Source organism: Sapajus apella, unplaced genomic scaffold (genome assembly GCF_009761245.1).
Source record: "Sapajus apella isolate SASKATOON/1434 unplaced genomic scaffold, GSC_monkey_1.0 scaffold251, whole genome shotgun sequence".
Taxonomy (NCBI): domain Eukaryota; kingdom Metazoa; phylum Chordata; class Mammalia; order Primates; family Cebidae; genus Sapajus; species Sapajus apella.
Window position 1 is genome coordinate 146,699 of NW_022437191.1, and position 14,324 is coordinate 161,022.

Below are 14,324 nucleotides of genomic sequence, written 5' to 3' on the forward strand. Positions count from 1 at the left end.
CCCTCACTTGATTTAGATAGAAGAATCCAACATGTGACCTCACCACTGCAGATTACAAAGAGAGCACTGAGCAGAGTAGGGAACTGCCTGAGATGTCTGTCTTCACTCAGGTCAAGAGGTTGAAAGCCAACCACAGAATGGCAGAACCAGTGAGAGTGCAGGTGAGGGTTAGAATGTCACAGAGTCTAATTATTCCAGGCTTCACACAAACAAGCACTGGGTAAAAAAAATAAAAGGGGTCAAATGACTTAGATTTTCTCAGTCCCTTTGGGATTTCTTCCATTCTTAAACACCCACCAACGCCAGTCTCCTTGTCTTGACTCCTACTTAGTTTCCAGGACTTTCCCTCCTTCTCATACCCCAACCAAATCCTCTTGGGGTCACAGACTGACCCTGTGTCCCTCACCAGTAAGAACTGAGATCTTTCTCTTTGATCTTCTTATTTGAATCACTTACTTGAACACAATCATACACAGCCTTGTATTGCTACTAAGCTTTTCCTGGGCATATATCTTGTCTCTCCATCTAGATTAAAAGTCCCTACAGGACAATCAGCCTGAATTCTTAATTTCCCACCACATTTGTCACAGTGCTTTACATGTAGCAGGATCAAAATGAGTATCTGTTAACAGCAAGGAAAAATAATAAGCCACACCACATGTCAAATACATTCCTTGGTGATGTCAAGAGAAGTAAAAATTTTTTCTGATGTTCTGTAGACTCAACATTCCCCCTCCTGAATTCTCCCCTGGAATCACAGCCTTTTTTTTCACTTCTATTGCTTATGTTCCCAGGTTACCTTCTATTTTTTCTCTTAACCTTCTTTCTGTTTCTGCCTGCCAGAAATGTTCTTCAGCTTTCATCGTTTGCTTACACTCTGTGTTCAACAGTGCCTTTTTACACCGAGGCCCATCCTAGCCTTCTCCTCAACAGTAGAACCCTGTGATTCCTGCCTCTCTCCCTATTGGCAGGAAATTTAGTGACATGGTAAGTATGCGAACTCTGTTCCCCAAGTGTGAGATCCTACCTTGCTCCCCATGTCTTAAAAATGTCACTCCCATACCCTTCAATACAGCATGGCTCTGTTCCTCTTGGCACATGCATGCCCTTAAAACTATAGCTTGTGCCCTTAGTTCTAATTTCTAATACTGACTAGGCAGGAATACTGTGTTCCTGTACTAGAATGAAGGACACTTGAGAGAGAACACAGAATAATCTGGGAAATATCTGGGAAGATGTAAGTGGAAGCCAGTTATGTGTTAAAGAGCAATGGGATATACTACATCCTTTGCACTCTACCAGAATGATGTTAAGATATATAATGCCGATGAAGGAATTACCAAATAAGTGGGCAAATGAACATAAGCTGAAAAACCAGACTGTTGGTAAAAACCTCTGTTGATGTTTACTAAATGTAAGCTCTAGAAAATTGGGATGATTTTTGTGTATTTTTTTTTTTCTTTGAGATGGAGTCTCGCTTTGTCACCAGGCCGAATAGGTATGTGGGCACCTCTTTTCTGGGGCTCACTCCAGAGACAGAAACAAGCCTACAGTTAAAGTGCCTGTCTCTCAGAGTTATTGGCTAGCATTTGCTAAGCCCCTGGAGGTGACAGATAGCAAAGCAATGGTTTGAAAAGTGTGTACTTTGAGAGTGCAGGCATTTGCCCCAGCTATCCTTCCTGGCTCAGTGCTGAGCAAATGATGATAAATTCCAGCTCACAGCTTCTGCTTGAGGAGAGAAAGGATTGGACTACCTATCTAACATCCCAACTTTTCCAGCTGCTACATGAGGGACTGGCTCCTGTCTTGCCCGTTTTAGGATACTAATGGGACTTGGCATACTCTAGCCTTCTGGGGGCCACTAAGAACAAAGATGATGGTCTAGATGACCATGAAGATTTGAGGGGGACCCAGGCAGGATCTCTGGCTGGACTAACTGGTAAGTCTCTTTTATATTAGGCCAGTCTGTGAAGACTGAGAGAGGTGGTTGTTTAATGTGAAGAAACCAATACAGGATGAAGAAAAGTGAAGAAATATAAAAATGTGTTCTAAATAAAAGAAAAAGACAACTCTCCAGAGATTGACTGTAATGAAATGGAGATAAATGATTTACCACATATGAGAATTCAAAATAATGGTCATGAAGATGCTCACTGGGCTGGGTGCGGTGGCTCAGGCCTGTAATCAATCCTAGCATTTTGGGAGGCTGAGGTGGGCGGATCACCTAGGTCAGGAGTTCAAGATCAGCCTGATCAACATGGTGAAACCCCATCTCTGCTAAAAATACCAAAAAAATTAGCTGGGCATGGTGGCACACACCCATAATCTCAGCTGCTCGGGAGGCTGAGGCACGAGAATCGCTTGAACCTGGGAGGCAGAGCTTGCAGTGAGCTGAGATAGGGCCACTGCATTCCAGCCTGGGCAACAGAGTGAGACTCCGTCTCAAAAAAAAAAAAAAAAAAAAAAAAAGATGCTCACTAGGGTCAAAAGATAAATTCATGAACAAAATGAGAATTTCAACAAAGAGTTTAAAAAATTACATAGTAACAAACAGAAATCACAGTGTTAAGTATACAATAACTGAAGTAAAAATTCAATAGCGGGGTTCAACAGCAGACTAGACCAAGCAGAAGAAAAGGATCAGTGAACTTGAAGACAGGTCATTAAAAATCATACAATCAGAGGAGAAAAAAGAAAAATTGAAAAAGAGTCAACATAGCTTAAGGGACTTATGGGACACTGTCAAGCTGACCAACTGACAATACAATAGTAATAGATTTCAATACCCCACTTTGAATAATGGATAGAACATGTGGCATGTGGACAGAAAAATCAATAACCAGCTAACTTGAAAAGCACTATAGACCAAATAGACCTATGAAACATATTTAGAACTTTTCACTCAATAGCAGGAGAACATTTCAGAAGCACATATGGAACATTTTCCAGGATAGATCATATGTGAAGTAACAAAACAAGTCTTAACAAATTCAAAAAGACAAATCATACCACATGTCTTTTCCAAACAGAATGGAATGAAACTAGGAATTAACAGCAAGAACATGGTAAAATTCACAAACATGGCCGGGTGCGGTGGCTCACGCCTGTAATCCCAGCACTTTGGGAGGCCGAGGCGGGTGGATCACGAGGTCAAGAGATCGAGACCATCCTGGTCAACACGGTGAAACCCCGTCTCTACTAAAACTACAAAAAATTAGCTGGGCATGGTGGTGCGTGCCTGTAATCCCAGCGACTCAGGAGGCTGAGGCAGGAGAATTGCCTGAACCCAGGAGGCGGAGGTTGCGGTGAGCGGAGATCGCGCCATTGCACTCCAGCCTGGGTAACAAGAGTGAAACTCTGTCTCAAAAAAAAAAAAAAAAAAAAAAAAATTCACAAACATATAGAAACTAAATAACATAATCTTAAACAACTACTGGTTCAGTAGGAGACCAAAACAAAAATCTTCAGACAAATAAAAAAGAAAATACAACTTATCAAAACTTATCAGATATAGCAAAAGCAATCCTAACAGGGAAGTTTATAGTGACAAATGCCTACGTTAAAAAAGAAATCTCTCAAATAAATAACCCAGATTTCAAAAGACTGGAAAGAACAACAAACTAAATCCAAAGTTAGCAGAAGAAAGAAAATAATAAACTCCAGTACAGAAATAAATCAGAGACTAGAAAAAATAGAAAAATAATAAACAAAGAGTTTTTTTTAAACATAAACAAAAAATCCTTAGCTAGATAACTAAGGGAAAAAAGAGAGATTCATAAATAAAATAAAAAATGAAAGAGGGCATTACAACAGATACCTCAGAAACAGAAAAGATCAATTATTATGAACAATTATATGTCAACAAATTAAATAACCTAGAAGGAATGGATGAATTCCTAGAATAAACAGCTTACCAAGCCTGAATCAAGACTAGAAAGCCTAAACATTTTGATAACAAATAAGGAGACTGAAGTAATAATTTTTAAAAACCTCCTGTCATAGTCTGTTTTGTGTTGCTTTAACAAAATACTTGAGGGCAAGCAATTTATTTTAAGATGGTAAAAGAGGTTTATTTAGCTCAGTTTGGTAGGCTGCAAAGTCCATAATAAAGCATCCCATCTGGCAAGGGCCTTGTGCTGCTTCAACTCATGGTGGAAAGAAGAACAAAGGGGAAATGGGTGTACAAAGAGACAAAACACAAAAGGCAGCCTCACTTTATAATAACCTATTCTCATGATAACTAACTCAGTCCCAAGGGAATGAGATCTCACTCCAGTGAGACTGCATTAATCCCTTCATGATCCAAATACCTTTTAAAAGTCCCACCTATTAGCACCATTACATTGGCAATTAAATTTGAGTGTGAATTTTGGTGGGGACAAACCACATACAAACCATAGTACCTCCCAAAAAAGAGAAGCCCAAGACCAGATGGTTTCAGAGCTGAATTCTACCATATATTAAAAATAATAATAATACCAATCCTTCTTAAACCCTTCCAAAAAAAAAAAAAAAAATAGAAGTAGAGGTAATATCACTCTGATATCAAAGCTAGACAAAGACTCCACAGGAAAACTAGACTACAGGCCAATATCTCTGGGTGAACATAGATGCAAAAATCCTCAATAATATAATAGCAAACTGAATTTAACAACACATCAAAAGCATTATACACTGTGACGAAGTGGAATTTATCCCTGGGATACAAGGGTGGTTTAAAATACCCAAATCTATCAATGTGATATATCACATTAACAGAGTGAAAGATAAAAATCGCATAATCATAGATGCAGAAAAAGCATTTGACAAAGTTCAACATCCACTGATGATAAAAACTCTCAACAAAATAGGTACAGAAGAAAATTACCTCAACACAATGAAGGCCATTTATGAATATTCCACAACATCATAATCAATAGGGAAAAACTGAAAGCTTTTCCTCTAAGATCTGGTGCAATACATAGATTACCATTATCTCCATTTCCTTTTTTTTTTTTTGAGACGGAGTTTTGCTCGTTACCCAGGCTGGAGTGCAATGGCATGATCTTGGCTCACCACAACCTCCACCTCCTGGGTTCAAGCAATTCTTCTGCCTCAACCTCCTGAGTAGCTGGGACTACAGGCGTGTGCCACCACATCCAGCTAATTTTTGTATTTTTAGTAGAGACAGAGTTTCACCATGTTGACCAGGATAGTCTTGATCTCTTGACCTCGTGATCCACCCGCCTTGGCCTCCCAAAGTGCTGGGATTATAGGCGTGAGCCACCATGCCCAGCGTACCATTATCTCCATTTCTATTCAACATAGCACTGGAAGTACTAGCAAAAGCAATTAGACAAGAAAAAGAAATAAAAGGCATCTGAATTGAAAAAGAAGTAAAACTGTTTGCAGGTGGTATAATTCCATACGTAGAAAATTCTAAAAACTCCACCCAAAAAGCTATTAAAATTAATAAATAAATTCAATAAAGTTGTAGGATATAAAACAAACATACAAAAGTCAGTTGTGTTTCTTTACTCCAGCAACAATCTGTCTAAAAAGAAATTTTTAAAAATATCAACTATGATTGGTACACAAATTTAAATACTTAGGAATAAATTTAACCAAGGATGTAAAAGATTTATAAACTGAAAACTGTAAAACACTGATAAAAGAAACTGAAGATGAAAATTAAATGAAAAGATTTATAGATAGAAATAATTAATATTGTTAACATGTCTATAATACTCAAAGCAATATTCAGATTCAACACAATATCAAAATTTCAATATTTTCCACAGAAATAAAAACATTCTAAGATTTGTATAAAACCACAAAAGACCTTAAATAGCCAAAGCAATCTTGAGAAAGAAGAACAAAGTTGGAGGCATCATACTACCTGACTTCAAAATATACTATACAAAGCTATAGCAATCAAAACAGCATGGCACTGACATGAACAGACACATAGACTGATGGAACAAAATAGAGAGCCCAGAAATAAATCCTCACATTTACAGTCAACTGACACTTGACACGGGTCACAAGAATACACAGCGGGGAAAAGATGGCCTCTTCAATAAATGGTGCTGGGAAAACTGGGAACCCACATTTAAAATAATAAAACTAAACCCTTATCTTACACCTTATATAAAACTTAACTCGAAATAGGTTAAAGACTTAAACAGAAGACCTGAAATTGTAAAACTCCTAGAAGAAAACACAAGGGAAAACCTCCCTGACACTGGCCTTCGTAATGATTTCCTGGAAAGGACACCAAAAGCTCAAGAAACAAAAGCAAAAGTAAACAAGTGAGACTACATCAAACGAAAAATCTGCACAGAAAAGAAAACAATGGGCAAAATGAAAAGGCAACGATTGGCTGGGAGAAAATATTTGTAAACCATATATCTGATAAGGAGTTAATATCCAAAATATATAAGGTACTCATACAACTCAAAAGCAAGAAACCAAATCTGATTAAAAAAAAAAATAGGTAAAGAAACTGAACAGATATTTTCCCAAAGAAGACATAAAAATGGCCAAAAAATGCTCAACATCTCTAATCATTACAGAAATGCAAATCAAATCCACAATGAGACATCGCCTTACACCTGTAAGAATAACCATTTAAAAAATATAAAAAATAACAACTGTTGGCAATGTAGAGAAAAGGGAACTTCTTTTTTTTTAAATCCACTTGACACCCAATTCTGGGAGAAGGGAACCTTTTTATATTGTGGGTGGGAATGCAAATTAGTACTGCCTTTACGGAAAACAGTAGTTATGACCGTACCTCAGAAAATTACAAATAGAACCACCCTATGATCCAGCAGTCCCTTTTCTGGGTATATATCATGGAAGTAAAATATCTTGCACCTGCAAATCACTAAGCTAAAACGAACAGTCAAGCTGGAAACTGCTCAGGGCAGACCTGCCTCCCATTCTACTCAGTCTTCCCTCTGCTCACTGAGACAGATGCAAACTCTGATTGCCTTCTTTGGAAAGGTTTATCAGAAACTCAGAAGAATGCAACCATTTGTCTCTCACCTACCTGTAACCTGGCAGCCCCCTCCCTGCTTCGTCCTGCCTTTCTGGATAGAACCAATGTACTTCTTACATATATTGATTGATGTTCTCCTGTCTCTCCAAAATGTATAAAACTAAGCTGTGCCCCGTCCACCTTGGGCATTTGTAGTCAGAACTTCCTGAGCCTGTGTGACGAGGTGCGTCCTCAACCTTGGCAAAATAAACTTTCTAAATTAACTGAGACCTGTCTCAAATTTTGGGGGTTCACATCCCCAAAGGAAATAAAATCAAGATCTTGAAGTGATAACTGCATGCCCATATTCATTGAAACATTATTCACAATAGCCAAGATATGGAATCAACCTAAGTGTCTGTCCACCAACAAATGAATAAAGTGTATGTGGTATCTATACACAATAGAATATTATTCATCCTTAAAAAACAAGATCCTATTTGCAACATGGATAAACCCGAATGTCATTAAGCTAAGTCAAACAAGCCAGACACACAAAGAAAAATACTGGTTATCTCATATGTGGATTCTAAAAGAGTCAAATACATAGAAGCAGAGTAGAACAGTGGTTACCAGGGGTGGGGACGTGTGGAAATGTTTGAGATGTTGGTCAAAGTGTACAAAGTTGCAGTTCTGTAGGATGAATAAGTCTAGGGACGTCATGCAGAGCATAACTATAGTTAATACTGCCTTGAGCACTAGAAACCGCTGCGAGTACACTTCAGGTGCTCTTACCACTTACACAAAATACTAACTGTGAAGAGATGTATTATGTTAATTAGCTTGACTGTAGAAATCATTTAACTGTGTACATGTATCAAAACATCATGTTGTGCCCCTTAAATACATAGTTTTTATTAAAAAAAAAAAAAAAAAAACAACAAAACCTGGCGTTAAAAGGCCAGCTAATTCTGCCTTAAATCTCTCCTTCCGTTCCACATTGTCCATCCATAAGAAAGACGCCCGATACTCCGTGTAAAGCACACGCGCCCCGTCTCCCATCCACATTTGCCTTCTAGAGATAGCCCTGTCCCCATCCTCTGCTCGCAAACCCTCTGAAGCACAGGTCTTTAGCCTGTGCTACAGAAAATGTCTACATTTCCTGCAAAACCTAGTTTAACGCAGCGTAGACACCCAGCGTTTCCGAGCCCGGTCCCGGGCCTGCTTCGGATGCTTTGGCCCAGAGAGGTTCAGCTCCCAGGTCCCAGGGAGGGACGCTCCAGGGAAGAAATGGGGCCCCGCTGCAGGGCTGCTCCTCACAGTCTTTAGCCGCGGAGAGCGCAGCGCCACTTCCTTCCAGTGGCTGCGTCCTTCGGTTTCGAGCACTTTTGTGAAGCAGGAACGGACGCGAGCGGAACGGAACAGAACGGAACGGCTGGGGTAAATCCCGCTCGAAGGATTTCGTGATCCTCTCGGGGACTCCCCCACCCGCACTCCGCGCGCAGAGGCTGAGCTGCTCGGACGCAGAGAGGAGGACCCAGAGAGAGGCCACGGAGGGCTCGGGGAGCCGCGCCGCAGCGGCGCCCGCCCGCCCACACGGCCGCCCCTGGGTCCTCCGGGAACGCCGGAGGCGGAACCAGCGTCCGCCCTTCCCAGGTCACCTTGGAAAGAAGTATTTGCTTTCGCTTCCGCAAAGTAGGCTCCGCGCTTTCGGTACCAGGGGCTCCCGTGGAGTCCGCAGCTGAACCCGGTCCGCCTTCGCACGCGTCCGGGCCAGAGGCGGCCCCGACATTCAGGGCGCGCGCCCGGGTAACCCGTGCTGTGAAGACAGGAGCGAACACGCCCGAGGTTCCCGTGTAGGCCGTGTAACGAATAACCGGAAGTGGGAGCCGGGTGCTCCAGTGGCGCAATCGGTTAGCGCGCGGTACTTATATGGCAGTATGTGCGCGAGTGATGCCGAGGTTGTGAGTTCGAGCCTCACCTGGAGCATTGTTTTCCAACCCAAGAAAGCACCACTTGAAGTGACTTTCCCCCTGTAATCCTACTGCACCGTCTTTAACGTGTTTAGAGTTGCGTACAGACTGTATTGTTATTGGTTTCCTTAGCCCTTTTAGAACCAAGCAACGCCAAACACCAAGAAAATCCCTTGCGCTGCAGACTTAGGTGGACCCTTCTGTCTCCACTTTGCATGCCGACCTCAAGTAAAGAACATCGTCTCGTCTCTTTTCCTTTCTTTTCTCTTTTCTTTTCTTTCTTTCTTTCCTTTCTTTCCCTCCCTCCCTCCCTCCTTCCCTCCCTCCCTCCTTCCCTCCTTCCCTCCTTCCCTCCTTCCTTCCTTCCTTCCTTCCTTCCTTCCTTCCTTCCTTCCTTCCTTCCTTCCCTCCTTCCTTCCCTCCTTCCCTCCTTCCCTCCTTCCCTCCTTCCCAGTAGACAGTAGAACAGCTCCTGGGAGAATTTACAACGAACTTCCTGAGGGTCTGGGAAGCTGAGGGCTGGAGCAGGGTTCGGAGAGTGAACAGGAAGGGCTTCTCCCCTCAGTCACTGTAGCCTCAAGGTATGACCAAGGTGGGGGGTCATTGTTTAGTCAAAAACGAAGCAGGTAGGAAGAGCAGCAGGTGGAAGGTTGGGGAGGTGGGGACAAACAGGAAATAAATGGTCGTTGTTACCTGTTTGAATCCAGAGAAAAATACCTGGCCCTCTAAGGGGGAAGAAGCCCCTCAGTGGCCTGGAGAGAGGAAGCCCTGGGATGGCCCCAGCCTCAGCACCAGGGGATCTGGCGGGGGGCGGAGGAGGGGCCGAGGCCGGCGCTGGTGGAGGAAGCCGGCAGAGGCCTCCGGGAGCCCCTGGGTTACACTGGCTACTGTGGCTTGTGCCACCCTGTGTGTTCCCGGAGTAGCTCCTATAGGCGTAGTTCCCGTAGAATGGCGGCCACTGGCCCTGGTTCTGATAGTACTGGTTCCACTGCTGGGCATACTGCTGATACTGGTCACATCTGGGCCGAGGGTAGGTCTGTGCAGTGGAGGTGGTGGGGGGGGGGGTTAAGGGGACCGGGTTGTAACCGCCGTAGCTCCCAAGCTGTAGGCAGGTGGTGGTGGAGGTGGAGGTGGTGGGGCTGTGGAGCCCTGGCTGTAACCTCCCTGGTTGTAGGGTGGCTGTAGCTCAGCTGTGGAGGGCTGTGGCTGCTGACGGTGGGGATGCTGGTATTGGGCTGGTATTGGTGCTTGAGCCAGGGACGCTGCTGTTCTTATGGTAGGTACAAGCCCCTGGGGGTTTCGAGCAGGGCTGTAGCTGGGTGGTGGCGGTGGCTGCTGGGGTGGTGGCTGAGGTGGCAAAGGCTGCTGTGGTGGAGGCTGTTGCTGGGGAGCCTGGTTGTAGCCGCCTCTGTTGTTGTTGTTGTTACCCTGGTTGTTGCTACCCCAGCGGTTCTGGCTGTTGTCACCATCTCCGCGGCTCTAGAAACCTCCTCGGTAGTTGCCTCCTCCACCGCTGCCTCCCCCTCAGTTCTGGAAGCTGCCACGGCTGCCTTCAGGGGGTCCTCAGTCGTCATAGTGCTGGAAGCCACCGCCACCTCGGTTGGTTGTCGAAGCGCTTTTCAGGCAGTGGCCCAGCCTTGCGGCCTTCCTCGTTGTCCGGCGTCACTAGCTTGTCTGCTTCCTCCCAATGCAGCTCAGTGAACAGAACCTCATCCCGGAAGTCCCCAACATGTGGCAATGTGAAGCTGGCTTTCATTTCTAAGACCGCATGATCTGGGAGATGCTTCCCTTCCTCGTTGGTTCGCTTTATGGTTCGGCCTTTTAGGTCCGGTCAGTAGGACAAATTACAATAGCTTTGTGCTGGAAGCCTTCAAATGGTCTCATTTTTCGTCTCTGGGCTGACCCATAAACGTTTGTCTTATCTAGGATATAGTTGCATCTCTTGAGGGCAGCAATCTGGATGATCCGATTGAGGCACTAGGTGGCCTGCTGGGTCAGGATGTCCCAGCTGCCAGCAGAGTTCCGCTGGCGGCCCATCACCCGCATCTTATCCATGATGGCATTGGTACCCAGGATGTTGTACTTCTTGGAAGGGTTGGCGGCTGCATGTTTGATGGCCCGTGTGGTCTTGCCAGCAGCAGGCAGGCCCACTATCATCAGAATCTCACATTCTGCCTTGCTCTTTGGTCCAACTGTGCCCTCGATCTGCTCACTAAAGGGCAGGTGCTGGCTGAAGGTAAACCACAGGAGGACAGAACAGTAGGGCTCTGCCCTCTGTGTGAAGTTGAACTCTACTGCGCAACTCTTCACCAGGACATGAGGATAGAGGGCCGGACCTCGCCCGAAGGCTTCCTTCTGGATTCGGAAGGCAATGCCCATTCACTTTTCCGTTCTTGGTAAAGGAAAGTTCCACGTCATTTCCACATTAAAAGTCCAAAAAGCAGCCAATCACATAGTTCTCTGCAAACTTGTCTCTGCAGTTTTCAAACTGGCTACTGGCGGACTTCTTCCCAGTGTCGCCATAGCTGTAGGAGAAAGACGCTTCCCCTAGCTGGGTGCTGCAGGAATCCAGGGACCAGCTGATATGGACCACGGTAGTGTCAGGCTCTGTAGATGGAAGGTGTTTCCTGGAGATTTCCTCACTGATCTTCATCTCAGAGCAACACAGCTCCATCTGACCCCTTAGCTGGCTAGGGCCCCTGACCACAGGTATGCAAAGCCCTCAATTGTGAACGGATAGTCACTACTCTGATCTCGGGCCACCTTGAAGTGAAGATCACAGTTATATGTGTCAATAGTAACAAGGGTATCATAAAGTCATCTTCATCCTCTCATGAGGAGGCTAAGGAGAGCAGCCACTCCCATCCTCTTGGTGCTCAAGTACCCCCGCCCCTGATTTTCTTCATAAGACCTCTTTCAACTCTGGAATCTATACTCTAGACGGAGTCTTGCTGTGTTGCCTAGGCTGGTCTTGAACTCATAGCCTCCAGTGTTCTTCCTGCCTCAGCCTCCCAATGTACTGGGACCCAGGTATGAAACACCACACCCTGTCTGAGGTTATCCTCTGCCATTCTTTTCCTCCCTCAGTTTGTCACCACCATACAGTCCTTCTTTCTGTTTTTCTGACACCCCAAGCTCATTCCTGCTTCAGGCCCTTTACTTTTGGTATACCCTGTGCTTTCAAGTCTTAATCCTATCACAAAGGTGATGCTAACATATCAGAACTTTGTAATCATTTGAGTCATAGCTCAACTGTCACCTCTTTAGAGAGGCCTTTACTGACTACTTCTTATTTTGTTAACAGTTTCATTGAGGTGTAATTTACATACCATAAAATTCACTAATTTTAACTGTACAAATTTCTTACAGAGTTGTGCAATTATCATTATGAATCAGTTTTAAACCACATCTTCCCAAAAGAGAGATTTCCAATCTTTCCCTCATGCCCATTTACAGTCAATTTTACCTAGCTCCAGGCAATCTCTAATCTACTTTCTGTCTCTATAGATTTCCATTTTCTGGATATTTTGTTTAAATGAAATAAGTAATATGTGGTCTTTTGCATCTGGACTCTTTCACTTAACATAGTGTTTTTGAAATTCATCAATATTGTAGCAGGTATCAGTAATTTGTTACTTATTATTGCTAAGTCGTATTTCATCATATGGATATTCTCCTTTTACCTCTCCGTTCACCAGTTGATGGACATTTGGGTTGTATCCCTATTTTGGCTAATATGAATAATACTGCTCTGAACATTTACATACAAATTTTGTGTGACATGTTTTCATTTCTCTTGGATACCTGGGAATAGAATTGCAGAGTCATATGATAAATTTATGACTATCTTAAAGGAGCTGCTTTTCAAATAGGCTGCTCCATTTTACATTTCCACAAGCACTGATGAGGGTTCCAGATTTTCCGAACTCTCACCAACCTTGTTATTGTCTGTCCTGCATTTTTTTAAAGTAGCCATGCCGGTGGGTACAAAGTGGTACTCACTGTGGCCGTCAGCTGCATTGCCTGAATGACTAATGATGCTGAGATTTTTTTTTCATGTGCTTAATAGCCATTCATATGTCCTCTTTGGTGAGCTATTAGAATCTTTTATAGAATAAAAATAATAATGTAAAAAATTTAGTAATAAAGTTAAAGAACATTATTTTTTAAATATTTATTTTTTTGTAAATAATTAGGGCACATGTATTATTACATTGAAATTTTCCTAAGAATGCAGTTTGAGTTTGTTTAACACAAACAAGAATAGTGCAGAATTATACTATTCTTCATATACAGAAATGGAAGTAGGACCTTTTGTTTCTTTTCTTTCCTGTCATCATTATCTTGATTAATAAAGGTGAAAGAGTCTGCATTTATGCCTTTTCTTATGATCGTTTTCTGCCACAAGTTCAAGATACGTTTTAAGCCATGGGTCACACCTATCCTTGCCCTCACTTATGAAGACTGATCATGGTGTCATTAGAAGCAATGTCATATTATTGTAAAACAACTGTCCTTTCTGCAAGGAAATTATTGTCCCAAGAGATTGAAAATTAAACTATTTAAATGCAGGTTCATTTATTATTATGATAGTGCTCTGACTGAATAAAGTTGTCTGGGAATGTTTTATGACACTGAGATACTGGCCTAGAGTCAGTACTTTCCTTCTGATACTGACGTTCTTGTGTTCAGAGAGCACAGTACCCAGAAACCCCAGGTCTACCCCAGCTGTGTCAAAAGAAGTAGTATACAGTGGAAGCAGAACACCTTAACATCGCAAGGCCTGCCCAGCTCTGAGGGTTCAAGTGCATGTCAACACTTCACTTGCTCATGTCTCAACTCATGCAACATTCCCCAGCTCACCTCATACTTACCTGTCTACACATACTTTCATTATGGCTTTTGATTTCAGTATTTATTGCAGCTAGGCTTGATTTCCTTATCCTTCATCTAACCTGAGTCAGCCTTAATGACTAAATAATTAATTCCATATCATGATAGATGAGTCACTCTGCCAGACAATTTAGATTTTCTTTTTTGAGATGGAGCTCAGATAAAGAAAAGCTTTTAGGACAGGTTTTTGTATTCTAGGAACACAGGTGGAGAACAGTCTTTACCCTTGTATTTTCTCTCAAAGTCTTATTCATTCTGAAGCAACTGATCAAATGGGAGTTATCCATCACATAATTCTCCATGTAAACAGCTAGTTGCCTGATTAAATTATCTTGAGGAAAGAAATGTGGCCCAGTAAAAGTAATATTCCTTAGTCAACTTTGCATTTAGAGATGGCCAAGTAACATAATTTTACCAGTCTATTCAAATATTTGATGGGTATTTCCGTAAAAGATTTGTTTTCCTGAATTATGTATGTATGTAGTCTCTCTTTACAA

At 42.8% G+C, this 14,324-nt stretch overlaps 1 long non-coding RNA gene, 1 other non-coding gene and 1 pseudogene across 3 annotated transcripts in view; 1 reads left to right on the forward strand and 2 right to left on the reverse strand.

The window, feature by feature from the left end:
* The window catches only part of LOC116545222, a 28,133-nt gene extending 19,286 nt beyond the window's left edge, over positions 1 to 8,847 (reverse strand). Inside the window, exon 1 of one of the 2 annotated variants that reach the window (XR_004266248.1) lies at positions 8,679 to 8,847. This is a non-coding gene — a long non-coding RNA (uncharacterized LOC116545222). Of the gene's footprint in view, positions 1 to 7; positions 2,186 to 8,678 lie in introns of those variants that run through there. The other variant, XR_004266247.1, reaches the window with a different exon arrangement.
* A 9-nt stretch (positions 8,848 to 8,856) lies between these two features.
* On the forward strand, positions 8,857 to 8,950 carry TRNAI-UAU. Its single transcript has 2 exons — positions 8,857 to 8,894; positions 8,915 to 8,950. It is a non-coding gene; the product is annotated as a tRNA-Ile (tRNA).
* Positions 8,951 to 9,392: 442 nt separating this feature from the next.
* On the reverse strand, positions 9,393 to 11,837 carry LOC116545220 (annotated as a pseudogene).
* Between the last annotated feature and the right edge of the window lie 2,487 nt (positions 11,838 to 14,324).